This window comes from Aotus nancymaae, unplaced genomic scaffold, assembly GCF_030222135.1.
Source record: "Aotus nancymaae isolate 86718 unplaced genomic scaffold, 86718_ANA_hifiasm-v0.15.2.pri h1tg000062l, whole genome shotgun sequence".
NCBI classification, from domain to species: domain Eukaryota; kingdom Metazoa; phylum Chordata; class Mammalia; order Primates; family Aotidae; genus Aotus; species Aotus nancymaae.
Window position 1 is genome coordinate 13,144,637 of NW_026988476.1, and position 14,314 is coordinate 13,158,950.

A 14,314-nucleotide genomic window follows, 5' to 3' on the forward strand; every position below is an offset into this window, starting at 1 on the left:
TAACTGATATAATAAGAAAAAAGAAAACTGGAATTATATGACATACTCAAAACCACAAATAAAAATAATAGAAGAAAATAATTTAAAAAAAGAACAAGGGAACAAATTAGAAAAAGCAAAAAATATGATAGGTATTAATTCAATTATATCATTAATCAATTTAAAGTTAATGGTCTAAATACATCAATGAAAAGATAGAGAATGTAAGATTGGGTTATAACCCTAGACCCAGGTGTATGGTAAGTACAAAAAACCTATTTAAAATATATAGGCAGATATTAACTAAAATTGAAAAGATAGAGAAAAGTATATTATTCAAACACCAATTATAAGAACACAAGAATACTTTTATCAACTTCCCAAAGAGTAGACATCAGATAAAAAGTTATCAGGGTTACAGAGGTATATTACATAAAGATAAAGGAATCAATTCTTCAAGAAGACATAGCAAACCTTTGTGTGTATGTCTCCTTCTTTCCTTTTTTATAGGTTCAGCATCAATATGGGTTGCTATTATGTAATGAAATTAGCTCCTTACAGCTGAAATAGGTATATAAATTTAGAATAGTCCATTGACCTCTCTAGTCCTCATTGTACTTAAAATTTAAATATTAAGGAACGATTAGATTCAGTTATATCATGAACTAGAAATGAGTTAATCTATAAGTATTAATGAATGTTTTGTTTATCAGCTCTTTTTTAACTAAAAGCTTTAAAAGCCATATCTAAGAGTAATCAACTGTGAACATATTCTCATAGAAAACATTAAAGGAAGAAAATATAAAGCTTATCTAAATCAAGGATATGTGATTAGCTAGTTTACTTGGAAGGTAACCCCAGAAAGAAGTGAGGGAGTCAGGAAAGGGGCACAGGGAAGGAATAAAAACCAATAAAGACTGTGTAAAGAAAATGTAATACATATACAAATGGACTAATTTCAGCCACGAAAAAAAAGAAAATCCTGTCATTTGGGAAAACATGAATAAACCTGGAGGACATTATGTTAGGTGAAACAAGTCAGGTACATAAAGACAAATACCACATGATGTCTTTCATGTGTGGAATCTAAAATAGTTGATCTCCTGTAAGTAAAGGATAGAATAGTGGTTACCAAGGGCTGGGGTGGTTAGAGCAGGTTAAGGAGATGTTGATCAAAGAATACTAAATTTCAGTTAGGTAAGAGGAATGAGTTTAAAATATCTATTGTACAACGTGATAACCACAGTTTACAATATATTACATTTTTGAAAAACGCTAAGAGAGTACTCTCACAGCAAAAATAACTATGAGGTAATGCACAATTTATTTGTAGATTTAGTCATTATTCAATGTATACCTATTTCAAAACACCATGATGTACACAATAGGTACGTGTAACTTTATTTATTTATCAATTACAAAAGTCAATTTTTTAAAAAACAGTAATGTGTCGATGAACAGGTTATTACTTATGAAAATGTCTACCATGAAGCATATTTGATGGGAGACACTGGGCCAATGTAGAGAACTATTGCAGAAGCCCTTAATATATGGCAGACATTGTTTAAGTAAATTTTTTAAAATGTAAATTTCATTTTGTATATTTAAAACACAATGTTATATATACATGTTATATAAATATAAGTAGTATATATATTACATATATAAAACACACACACACATATGTGTTTACTTATTTTGTGGAACAAATTAACATATTCATCAACAAATATGGTTGCCCACTTTTCCCCCCATGACAAGAGCAGCCATAATCTACTTATTCAGCAATAACTATTTTACCTTACCTACCCAATGAGAAACATATAAATATTATTCCTCTCATCCAGATGAAGGAACTCAGGTACATATGGTTCAACTGATACTCAATATCACACAGGTAGTAAGTGACTGAATCAGAATTTAACTTGTAGCAGTGTGGTTCTGATCTTGTCTTACCCGTCACTGAGCAATATTTGCCTTAACCATATTTTTTAAGTGTATTTAATCTCACTGCTTATAAGCTATATCCCCCCAAATAAACACCACTGCAAAACTGCTGAGTTTCTGATAATATATTTATAACTCATGACAACTCAGGACAATGTCAACTTCTATTTCAAATGAAATTCACACAAATCTGTAGGTCAAAACACAAAAGTATAAATTAAGAAGTGGTTTGTCGATAAGAAAAAAACATTGTCCTCTAAAACTCCGTACCAGAAAATAAGCAAAAGCCAAAACCATTATCCTCAAACTATTTATGTCAGTTTTTAAAAATTTCTTTTCTTCTTTTTTTTGTTTTATCTTGCTTAAAATTGAAGTGTCTTTAATTTGATTCTCTAGATTGCTTTGCCCTCTTACTTGTATTGATATTGTGTGTATTTTAATTCCATTGTTGGTAAACTATGACTTGCAAAATTAAATACACCTTTATGTAAAATTTCATATGCAACAATCATAAGAAAGAAATTTTAATGATTTTGCTAAAAATTCTGGATATGATTTGTCTTATTGTGTTTTGGATTTTAGTCAGCTATATTTTATTTGTTTTGTTTTGCATACATTTCTTTTCTTATATGCAGTCTCACACACATGATATTAATTTTCTCTAAGTGGGGATTAGACTAGTAATTAAAGTACATAACCACATGGCTTTCTGGATTTATATATACTTATATTTAAATCTCAGTTCAACAATCAGTAGATATGTAACATTAGGCAAATTTAAAATGGAATATATACATGTATACCAATACATATAAATTGAGATCAAAATACTATGTTTACCTCTGAATTCCTAGAAATAAAGATGTATTTTCTTATGATAGAAACTCAACAAATGGCTGGATGCAGTGGCTCATACCTGTAATCTCGGCACTTTGGGAGGCTGAGGCGGGTGGATCACTTGAAGTCAGAAGTTCAAGACCATCCTGGCCAACATGATGACACTCCATCTCTACTAAAAATACAAAAATTAACCAGGCGTTGTGGCGGGTACCTGTAATTCCAGCTACTCAGGAGACTGAGGCAGGAGAATTGCTTGAAACCAGAAGGAGGAGGTTTCAGTGAACCAAAATCATGTCACTGCACTCCAACCTGGGAAACAGAGCAAGACTTCATCTCAAAACAAACAAACAAACAAACAAACCAGAAACTCAAGAAATGTTTATTAAACATTGAGTTATTACAGAATTTGTCATTAAAGAGCTGAAAGATCATTTGAAAAAAATACTCTACCGAGGTGGGTGGATCACGAGGTCAAGAGATCGAGACCATCCTGGTCAACATGGTGAAACCCCGTCTCTACTAAAAATACAAAAAAATTAGCTGGGCATAGTGGCGCGTGCCTGTAATCCCAGCTACTCAGGAGGCTGAGGCAGGAGAATTGCCTGAACCCAGGAGGCGGAGGTTGCGGTGAGCCGAGATCGTGCCATTGCACTCCAGCCTGGGTAACAAGAGCGAAACTCTGTCTCACACAAAAATAAATAAATAAAAATTAAAAAAATAAAAAAAAATACTCTAATGGGGTTGTTTAAAGTATTACTTTTCAAATGGAGATTTCAACAAAGATCAGAGGATAAATAATACCATTCATTTCTTTGGATATAAACCCAAGGAACATTTACCCCTGAACTTAATTTTTTTTTTTTTAAAGAATACCATTAAATCTCAGAAATGCACTCTTAAGCACAACTTGAAATAAAATGTAATATGAATTTATTCCCTCTTTACAACTACAATTAAGGTTTGAGAATCTTCAGGTACTCAGAATAATTTATTTGTGTTAATTTCAATGATTTATAGGCAGATTTTTGCAATCCTCCTGTGGATAGATAGGTTAAGGACCATGTAGCACAAGGCACTGGAAAATAAGTAAAAACTATAATTCACTTCTATGGTAATATTCTCCTCATTTGGCCTAGCAGACAGAAGACAATCAAGATGTGAATCTTTGGAATAAAAAGCTTATGGTACTTAAGTTTAACTCTTCTCCTAGACCATGGTTGCCCATTGCTCTGTCTCTTGCACCCTGGAGAGCTGTAGGAGCAAAGGTTAAGCCTCAGAATATCATATCAGGTTAGTAGAGCAGATTTGATACCAGTGCAGCAATGTCATTGTTAGATTAAGCTCTGACATTGTATAACTACTTATCCTGCTCAAACTCCATTATCTCTGTTCGTCTAAGTTGCACAGATTTTTCTAATATCCACGTTCTTCCCTGAGAACATGGGTCAATGAAGTAATTTCTCTGGTCTCTGTATTTGCTTTTAAGAATCAGAAGAAGGGAGATAATGTATGTTTGGCTCAACTCTTTCATAGCATTTGCAGATACTGGCTTAATAAATGAAAAAAGAAAACTTTCTTCTTTCTGGGTCATCTTGACCAGCATAAAATTATTTTTGATTCATGACACATGTTGAGCCAAAATACACTTGCTATAAGAATGATAAACATTAAAGTGACCTTGGCTCTTCTTTTACTAAGGAAACCATCTGTAGAGGAAAATTACATATGCAGACTGAAATCAACTTCAACATCTTTTCTTTTCTTAAATTCAAATTTAGATAATCACAAACTTTAAAAACAAATATTTTATGCTTTTGAAATTTGTTAATAGCACCATTCTGTGCATCCGCCTAAATATTTTCTACACAGCAGTCAGCCATTTTATTTCAAACTTTGTATACTATATTTTATTGAGCATAAGGAACCCAAACTATTCTCAAATAATAAAATGATAGGCAATCTATTCGTATGCTAGCCCAGTTAACTTTGGCTAATGAGAATAAAGAACCAAAAGTATTTTCAAACAGTGAAATAATATACAATCCATTTTTATGCTAGCCCAATTAACTTTGGCTGGGAATATCCTTCCAGTGTTAAAGACTATAGCCCTTAAACACACATGTTGTTACTTTAACATGACCACGAAAATGTTGCTATCAAATTATAAAGCCACTGGTCTATATCCCACAATCTCTTTGATTCTTATTATGAGATTATTATTGTGTAAAATTCTGCCAGATGGCTGAGGGATTCAAAAAGATGTCCAGCTTATAGTATATAGTTTCCTGTTGACTGTTGTTGAGGAAAATAGTATATTTTGCCATGTAAAATCATCCTATTGTTTCAGAAACTTAGATGTATCTTTTCCTACAACATTTAAATAAAAAGTGAAACATGCCTCCTAATTTCAAGTAATATTTATTAATCACTTTATGTTGTAATATATACCTCTTGTTAAAATATTAAAAATTTAAGATAATTTTTTAAAAATAATAAAATATGCATATCAACTAAATATAAGTAATGTTTTTCAGAAGGCAGGGAATTTAAAATGACTTAAATATCTGATATATTTAAAATGACTTAAATATCTGACAATACATCAGCAAATTCTAAGAATTTATGCTGCAACAGTTAAATAATATGATTAGTTGGGGAAGCAACCTTTGCTATGACTTTTAATGGAAGCTGTATTAGGGTTCACTGAATGAAAAATACACCATACTAATTAATTGAACAGAAACAAATGTAATGTAAGGATTTGGTAATAAATATTTGAAAGTAGGCAGAGGCCAAAAAGAATACCAAGATAACACTAAAATGCTAACTGCAGAGAGTGGTTTTTGACTCTAGTTTGGGGAGTAAAGTGAAAATCTTAGAATTATTGAATGTAAGAGCTTGGATGAAAAATTGTCTGGAGGTGGATACGGACCTCTAAATAACAAGTGCTATGTGGTTGGTTCCAGTGCCTCTAAGAGAGTGTTATGTAGTTAATTCTTCAAGTGCTGGTAAGTAACTGGATATGCAAATCAGTCAACACTGGAACTAACTGCTACAGTCAATAAGGAAACTAACAAGAAAAGGCAAATCCTATTTTACCTCTTCGGCCTTCTCATCTCCTTCTGGTACTCCATATTGGAAGAGCCTAACAGGAAGCTAACTGATAAAGCAGAAATATATTAATAATTTACAGAGTCCCCCAGTATCCCAATCAGTGTAGAGGAGTGTGGGTTTGGAGTTGATCTTAGAGTAATAGTTTAATAATCTTCAAATAAACTGTAATAAAAAAAGCACATTATAGTGTGCTTTTTTATAGTGGTTTTCTATAAATTTAATCCTTTTTCTTCCTTCCCAAATGCAGCTGAATTAGTTTAGTCTTCATCAGTACTATTTTAGAAAGCATAAAAGCCTAATTGGTCTCTCTTTATTTCTTCTCACCATTTCTGATCCATTCTCCATGCCAATGTCAAATGCCAGAGTAATCATTATAAAACATATGTCTATCCATATTATGTCTCTGCTCATATAATTCCGTGACACAACTTTACCATCAAACTGTGTACCCTTGCCAAATGTGTATGTTTCATTTCAGTTCATAACTCAGCATTTGATTTGCTCTTAATCCATACTCCAGTCATATTAAGCCATTGTTTTCATGCTGCACACCCCCACAGGTTTTCTATATGTTCTTTCTGAAATGCATTTCTTCTCTTTCTGTCCCTTAACTTACATGCTTTCAGCCTCAGCTTAATGGTCGGCTCCTCCAGAAAGTCTAACTATAGTCATAGGTTGCTTAAGAACTGGGATGCATTCTGAGAAATGCATCATTAAGGGGATTCTGTTTTTGGGCAAACATAGATTTTACTTACACATCTATATACTCTAATACACACCTAAGCTATATGGTATAGCCTATTGCTTCTAAGATACAAACCCGTACAGCATGTTACTATATCAAATACTGTAAGCAACTATAACACAATGGTAAGCATTTATGTATCTAAACATAGAAATGGTCATGCTGTACAATAAATGGTAAAATAAAAGTATATTACTAAGATTAAAAAATTGTACACACATATAGAATACATACAATAAATGGATCTTGCAGGACTTGACATTGTTTTGGGTGAGTCAGTGTGTAAGAGGTAAGGGAATGTGAAATCCAAGGGTTTTATTATACAGCACAATAGGTTGTATAAACACTGTATACTTAACACTAAATTTATTTTAAACATTTTTTAAATAATAACCTTTACTTCCTATAACATATTTACTGTATAAACTTTTTAATTTTTATAATTTTTAAACTTTTGAACTCTATAATAATGCAGCTTAAAACACAAACACATTGTACAGGTGTAAAAATATTTTTTCTTTATTTAATTATTCTATATCGTTTTCCTATTTTTAATTTTTTTTTCTTCTTAAAATTTCTTGTTAAAAACTAAGACAAATTTGCACACATATGCCTAGGCCTACACAGGATCAAGATCTTCAGTATCACTGTCTTCCACCTCCACATCTTGTATCACTGGTCTTCAGAGACAATAACACACATAGAGAGATCTTATCTCCTGTAATAACAGTGCCTTCTCCTGGAATATCTACTGAAGGACCTGACCGAGTCTCTTCTTGAGGGGGTGAACTCTTTGCAGAATATGACCATGGTGGTTTGTTTGATTTCTTTCTTTGAATCATAGATTTGGTGATAAGCAGATAATATGGCATAAAAAAATCCTCTCTATTAATGAAAAACTTTCTGTGTTGGGGTCCCGATTTTCTAACTTTTAAGGAAGCTGATGAGTACTGCAAAAACTTCTTCTAAACAATTTGCTGTGGATTTTATCAGGGGTTTTTATTTTTCTTCTCTTGTAGTTTCCTTTTCTCTTCTGCAGCAGAGCATTCCTTTTCCAGTTCCGGTAACTCTCATTAGTCAATTCCTCAGGAATCATCTAGAGATACTCCTGAATGTCATCTTCATCCACACCAGAGTTAAAGTTGCCTGCCATTTCAATCACAGCTTTGCTGATTTTTACAGCCTCCTCATCCTTGGAAAATCCTTGACATCATAGACAAACCCCTTAAGTGTCTTCTTTCAGATACCATTTATACACTCCTTGATGACATTAATCTAAACCTAAGCAAGGCTCTTGATATAGTCATAGATGTAGCAATCCTTTCAGAATTATATCAGTATCTTTGCAGTGTCTTCTTCAATTGCAGGAATAGCCTGGGCAAAGATACTCCTCAGGTAGTAGAATTAAATGCTGTTATAACTCCTTGATGCATTGGTTGGATCAAAGAGGTGGTATTTAGAGGGAGAAGCACCACTTTGATATTGAGATAATGATAGCCAATTAAGGAAACGTGTAGAAACATTATTAACAGTAAGCAAAATCTTGAAGGGTGTGTTTTCCTCTAACCAATACTCTTTTTTGCTGTGACAACAATTGAGGAAAGCGTCTTGGAAGAGGAACTGGGTCATCTCACGACTTGTTATTGCTTCTATAGCTGACAGTGTGTGTTTATTTGTGTGCTTGAAGGTCCCTGGGTTTGCACAGTGCCAGATCACAAAGGGTTTGAACTTGTAGCCTGAAACATTGCCCCCAAGCAAGACTGTTATCCTGTTCTCAAAAGGCTTGAGACCTGACATTGATTTGGCCTCCTTATGGATGAATGTCTTTTTCAGCATCCATTTCCAGAATAGGGAGCCTTCAAACATATTGAAGATTTGCTCTGGCAAGTAAATTTACTCCACAATTAGCTTCTCTAGGGTTTCTAAAATTTTCCAGCTGCCTTAACATCAGCATTCCCAGACTCAGCACTCACTTTCGCATTATGTAATGAAAAATGGTTCTTGAATTGTTTTAAACCACACAGAGCTAGCAATAAATTTAACATCTGACATTATAGACAGATCCAGCCTTTTTTTTTTCAACATCACAAACTTTTGCTTTGGCCATGATACTCAGGGTGCTGACAGGGATATATTTCCGTGTCTAGTATTCAATCCAGGTCATTAGAAGTTTCTCTATATCTTATAGAGGTCCTTTTTGAAGTTGTATTATTCTTCTTGTTTTCAATGAAGTTGCTTTAACCGCCTCTGTCACTGTGTTTTGTTTTTGAAGATTACAACTATAGTGGAATGGTATATACCTGACTAGTGAGCAATAATAATTTCTAATTTTTTATCTTCATAATTTCTAATCAATTTAATTTGATTTCCAGGTCAATCACTAGATGTGACCTCTAACTAGCAATATTAGGTAGGATTTTGTACACTTAGGGGCCATTGTGAACAAAACAACGGAGATTAAATTTAGTGCAAGAAAGAATAATTCAAACGAGAAATGCAGTAAACACAATATGTATGAGGCTGTACTTGGTATAATGGGACACACTTTATAGTAAACTTTTTTGTAAAGTAGAAGGACTGTATGCTAAAATAATGATTAAAGTATAGTGTAGTAAATACATAAACCAATAATGTAGTCATTTACTATCAGTATCAAGTATTATGCAGTGTACAGAATTATGTGCTCTATACATGTATGACTTACAGCACAGTATGTTCATTTACACCAGCATAACCACAAACGTGAATAATGCATTTCACTAAGATGCTCTCTTGGCCACAATACCAGTAGGTGACAGGAATTTTTCAGCTTCACTATAATCTTATGAGACCGCCATTGGATATGCAGTTCATCCTTGACCAAAAGATAGTTATGCAGCAATAACTAAAATTTCAGACTATCTAGTACTCTGTCTTAGTCAGCTCTATCTACTCTAACAAAATACCATAGAATGAGTAGTTTAAACAACAGACATTTATTTCTCACAGTTCTGGAAGCTGGGTGGTATTGACTTATTCAGTTTCTGGTGATGGCCCTCTTTTGGCTTGCAGTCTGCAGCCTTTTCTGGTGACCTCACACGGTACAAAAAGAGGGAGGGAGGGAAAAAGAAGAGTGGGAGAGTGCGGGGGAGAGAAAGGGGAAGTAGGGAAAAGGGAAGGGTGAGGGTGAAGGCAAGGGTGAGGGTGAGGGAGTGGGCAGCTGCACATGCCCTGGCATTTCTTCCTGTCTTCTTAAAAGGACACTAATTACATCATTGAGACCCCACTCATTATTTTACATCAACCTAATTACCTCCCAAAGGCCACCCATCTAAATACAAACACACTGGGGACTAGGCTTCAATAAGTGAATTAGGAGGAAACACAAATATTTAGCCCATAGGAGGAAACACAAATAGTTAGCTCATAGTACATTTTTTTACTATAATGTACTACATATTTTCTTTCACATAGCATAAAGATATTTCACAGCCCACAAAATTTAAGGTACAAAATTTGTCTTCAGTTTTTTTATGACTTAACTGACAAGAGAAAGTTAATTTAATCATATCCACTTAAAACATTCATTTTGGTAGTTTCTCAGTCATTAGGATTTAAGTTTAGCCAAGCTCAATATTTTATGTCCCTTCATTGACCTTATTCTAAGTGTAAGAACCAGGTAACCAAGAGAGTGATGGATTTAGTCTCTATTCACCAATAATTTCTAGGTCTTACTTGATTATATCATATTCCCTACTGAGATGCAAAATTTTGCCTTGGTCTTTATTCACCTAAATTCATCCCCACTGAAGCAGACATATTTGGAAATAACTCTGGTTACTTGTGGCAACTGTGAAACAGTATTGTACCTATCATACCCTAATATCAAACCTCCTTCATCTTAAACCATATCAAAAATAAAAATAAAACCAAAATGACTACCCTCATTGAGAGACTATTTCTTCTAGAATTACATATGTCCACCTTTCACGATAGCATACAGGGCTGATTCTATTCTATTTTCCTGTGCCTTGGTGTCTCCAGATTTTCTGATGCTTTTGCCAAACTTGTGGATCTACATTTGGAAAATGAAATATAGATTGTCAATCCCTTTTAGACTTTGTCCTTTAAATTTTTATTAAGGTATTCCATGCTCATGTAACAGGATTTGGCCCAAGGTGAACTTAATTATCTAACACCCAATGATTTTGTCTTTTCTCAATTGTCTTATCTACATTTGTCTTAATCTGCCCAAGTAAAAAAGCTTCAGCAGATGGGGAGAAAAGAAAGTTCATCCAATAATAATAAAAATGTTTTATTTTCATAGTTTATATTTGAAACTTGCAAGCCTCTAGAAGGCAATAGCTTTATTCTGTTGTTTGAGTCACAGGCGTTGCTGAGGCAATATCTGCTTTGTTCCTTGTAGTAAAGGGGAAATCTTTGTGAAAATTATGCTTGTTGGTATGAAGTAATAAGAAGAAATGCATTGATAGGGAAAACACCTGTTCCCCACAGCTTATATTGTGAACTCTGTTGTCAAAATATGACTATTCCCTCCTTGTTCTCTCCCTCATTCCTCATCTGATAGGTGACTTTGGAAAGGAAACTGGGCTTAGACTGCTCAGCCCCTTCCTTAATCTTTCTTTACTAGAAAGGAGTATGTCATAAACTGGCTGAAATAAACTGATCTCTATTTCTCCTAACATTAACTTTAAAGAAGCAGCTTTTTTTCTGGTTCAGACTGAACTGGATGTATCTATCCTACTCTGTAATTCAACATGAGTCTACACATAGTAGGCACTCAAAAAAATGCTGATGGCTGCACCACCATAGTTAAAATGTTTAAAAACCGGTTTCTACTAAGAATACAAAAAAATTAGCCAGGTGTTGTGGCAGTCCCCTGTAATCCCAGCTACTTGGGAGGCTGAGGCAAGAGAATTGCATAAACCCGGGAGTCAGAGGTTACAGTGAGCTGCCATTGCACTCTAGTCTGAGCAACAGAGGGGGACTCTGTCTAAACAAACAAACAAACAAACAAACAAACAAAACCCCAGGTGTCTGAAAATAGGCATGTGTGAGAATACGTGTATGTGTGTGGGTATATGGGTAAACATGTATGTGTGTTTGTGCAGGTGTGTGTGTGTATGTATTCGAGAAAGTGCTAGGTTTTCACTGGCAAGCAGATGTGTGTCATATTGAAGGAATTTTTAAGGAACTTAGAGACATACAAAACAGAGAAAAAAAACGTGCTCAACTTCTTAATTATTTTTCTTTTTGTTCTTACATTTGTTATTTCTGTTCTAACTTACAATTTTAGAAAATAGAGTTGTACTGGAAAATAAGGTTAAATAGGTTTAATTTAACACCTCACTAACCACATTTTACAAAATAAATTGTGATAAGTCAATTCAGTCTTGGTAGTAAGATGCAGAGTTCCAGAATGGATTCCAAGGATAAGGACTTTTTTTTAATTAGCCAATTAGAACTAATCACCCCAATTGAGATTAGCCTTTGCCAAAAGACTGGCATTCATTTTAGTTCTGATAATTAAAAAAAAAAATTGAAAGAGCAGATTTAAATGGTAGCATGGAAATAAAACAGTATGAGTTATATATAGAGAGATTTTTGTACCTCTTTTTTTGATTTACTTTCTTTTAATTATAAAATTTATACAAATTCACTTTAAGAATTACCATCAATATAGAACTATTGAGAACACTGAGATGTAAACTAAGAAAATTTGAATGACTCTTTCACGTAACTTCTGTTCAATAATACTACTTTGTATTAGTCCATTTTCACATTGCTAAAAAGATACTATCTGAGACTGGGTAATTTACAAATGCCAGATACAGGTGATGGGGAGGAAGGCAGCAAACCACATTGCCACGTATTTACCTATACAACAATCTTGCATGTTCTTCACATGGGCCCCAAAACCTAAAATGCAATGAAATATATATATATATATAAATATAAATATAATATAATATAAAGGTTTAATTGACTCATAGTTCTATATGGCTGAGGAAACCTCAGGAGACTTACAGTCATGGTGGAAGGCAAAGGGGAAGCAGGTACCTTCTTCACAAGGCAGCAGGACAAAGAGCGCCTGAAGGGGGAACTGCCAGTTTTAAAACCATTAGCTCTCTTGAGCACTTGCTCACCATCATGAGAACAGCAGGGGGCAAACGGTCCCCATGATCCAATCACCTTCTACCAGGTCTCTCCCTTGACACATGGGGATTACAATTTGGTAAGAGATTCATGTGTAACACCAGAGCCAAACCATATTGTACTTTCTTCGGTCATAAATATTATTAACTTTATTTTTGCAGAGACATCACCATACATTAATATAAGCATACACACACACACACACTCTGAACTGCTTGTATTGCTTGTATAAGAGTTGATGTATATATTTGTATTATTTTCCTTAAATAGTATTGCATTTTATACATCTTTGAAAACAAGTATCTACTCTAGTTACATAACATTTCATTAAAAAACTATATTTAATTATAAAATATTCTATAGTGATGTATAATAAAGTATAATGAATTAGTTCATAATAAATTATTAACTAAATTATAAATAAAATTAGTTTATAATAAATTATAAACTAATTTTGAATCAACGTTGATGCAAAATTAGTTTAAAATATTTTTATATTATGAATAATCCTAAAATAAACATTCTTATAAATATACATGTAGCTGTGTGTGTGTGTGTGTGTGTGTGTATTTCTGTGTGTACATTTTCTGAGAAGAACTTAGACAAACAATTGGTTGGACAAATTGTATGCAGTTTTAAATTTTATAATTATTTTCTTTTTTTAATTGTACTTTAGGTTCTGGGGTACATGTGCAGATCTTGCAGCATTGTTGCACCGTACATACATGACAAGGTGGTTTGCTGCCTCCATTCCTTCATCATCTATATCTGGCATTTCTTCCCATGATATCCCTCCCCACCCTCCTCACCTCCCTCTGTCCCTCCCCTAGCCCCCGCAATTGACTCCAGTGTGTGATGCTCCCCTCCCTGTGTCCACATGTTCTCATTGTTCAACCCTTGCCTATGAGTGAGAACATATAGTATTTGATTTTCTGTTCTTGTGTCAGTTTGCTGAAAATGATGGTTTCCAGATTCATCCAAGTCCCTACAAAGGACATGAACTCATCCTTTTTATGGCTCCATAGTATTCCATGGTGTATATGTGCCACATTTTCTTTGTCCAGTCTATCATTGGGCATTTGGGCTGGTTCCAGGTCTTTGCTATTATAAACAGTGCCACGGTGAACATACGTGTGCATGTGTCTTTATAGTAGAAGGATTTATAATCCTTTGGGTATATACCCAGTAATGGGATTGCTGGGTCATATGGGATTTCTACTTCTAGATCCTTGAGGAATCGCCACCCTGTCTTCCATAATGATTGAACTAATTTACACTCCCACCAATGGTGTAAAAGTGTTCCTATTTCTCCACACCCTCTCCAGCATCTGTTGTCTCTAGATTTTTTAATGATTGCCATTTTGACTGTCATGAGATAATGTCTCAATGTGGTTTTGATTTGCATTTCTCTAATGACCAATGATGATGAGTATTTTTTCATATGTTTGTTGGCCTCATATATGCCTTCTTTTGAGAAGTGTGTGTTCATGTCCTTTGCCCACTTTTGAATGGGTTTATTTGTTTTTTTCTTGT